This window comes from Tenrec ecaudatus, chromosome 14 (genome assembly GCF_050624435.1).
Source record: "Tenrec ecaudatus isolate mTenEca1 chromosome 14, mTenEca1.hap1, whole genome shotgun sequence".
Classification (NCBI taxonomy): Eukaryota; Metazoa; Chordata; class Mammalia; order Afrosoricida; family Tenrecidae; genus Tenrec; species Tenrec ecaudatus.
This window is the reverse complement of record NC_134543.1, coordinates 59,343,771-59,345,458: the sequence shown is the minus strand read 5'-3', so window position 1 is coordinate 59,345,458 and position 1,688 is coordinate 59,343,771.

The following is a 1,688-nucleotide window of genomic DNA, read 5'->3' as shown; positions in this document are numbered from 1 at the left end:
TTGAACTGTAACTCTTTGGGGGAGCTGTAAGCTCCGTTTTTCTCCCTCAGAACAGCGTGTGATTTGGAACTGTGGATCACAGGCCAACGTGTGATCACCATGCCACCGGGCCCTGAAACACTGAATCAATGACCTTCCCCAGTTTGTGGTTGCCGCATCTTTGTTTATATAACTCCTTACACTCCTCTGTCTCAATCTTCACATTGCCTCTTCTCCCATCTGTTTTTTTTCCTGTGTGTCTCTTAGAAGAACATGTGTCCTTGGATTTCAAGAGTGCCTAAATAATCCAAGATGATCATTTTATCGGATGTCCTTACTTTAATTTCATCTTCAAAATTTTTTCTTAAAATGTTACATTCACATACTACTTTAGAGGATTAGAATGAATGGGTGGTTTAATGTGTGACCATTCTATCCATTACAGTAGTCTAAATTATTTTTGAAGAGCCAGAAATGGCCTTCAGAGAGCGGAAAGAGAGCTTATGGTGCATTTTTCTCTTAGTTCCCTTCTGATTCTTTACCGCCAAGAGATCTTAGGTAAGTAGTCTCTGAGTGGCCCACTTGAATAAGTCCTGGCCTAATGGTTGGTGCACTTCAGAAGACACACATGTATTCACCATAAAGTGGAATCAGTTTGATGGCAACTAGCAATAGCCACCATGAACCTGTGATTTTGAACTTACTCTCCCAGAAAAGAACCAGAAAATTTCCAGGAAAGTATTTAGTCTTGTAAATGGCAAAGTATGTTTGGAAGGAAATACCATTTCTATCATGGTGCTGATAGTGTCTGAAGACTGTCACGGTTTCTAAAGGGTGTCATGGTTATGAAGGCTGTCATGGTTATGAAGGCTGTCATGGTGTCTGCAGAATGTCATGGTGTCTGCAAGATGTCATGTTTATGAAAGATGTCATGGCATATGAAGAATGTCATGGTGTCTGAAGGATGTCATGGTGTCTGAAGGGTGTCACGGTTATGACGGATGTCATGGTGTGTGAAGGATGTCATGGTTATGAAGGATGTTAGGATGTCATGGTATATGAAGGATGTCATGGTGTCTAAAGGGTGGCATGGTGTATGAAGAATATCATGGTGTCTGAAGGATGTCACGATTATGAAGACTGTCATGGTTATGAAGGATGTCATAGTGGCTGAAGGCTGTCATGATTATGAAGGATGTCATGGTGTCTGCAGGATGTCATGGTTATGAAGGATGTCATGTTGTCTGAAGGATGCCATGGTGTCTGAAGGATGTCACAGTTATGATGGTTGTCATGGGTCTGAAAGATGTCATGATGTCTGAAGGATATCATGGTTATGAAGGCTGTCATGGGACTGAAGGATATCACAGGTATGAAGGCTGTCATGGGTCTGAAGGATATCACGATTCTGAAGGCTGTCATGGGTCTGAAGGATATCACGGTTATGAAGGCTGTCATGGTGTCTGCAGGATGTTATGGTTATGAAGGATGTCATGGTATATACAGGATGTCATGGTGTCTGAAGGCTGTCATGGTTATGAAGGATGTCATGGTTTTTAAGGTTGTCATGGTTATGAAGGATGTTATGGTATCTGCAGGATGTCATGATATATGAAGGTTGTCATGGTGTCTGCAGGATGTCATGGTTATGAAGGATGTCATGGTGTCTGAAGGATTTCTACATGATGAGATAAGGAGCGTGAGCTGGA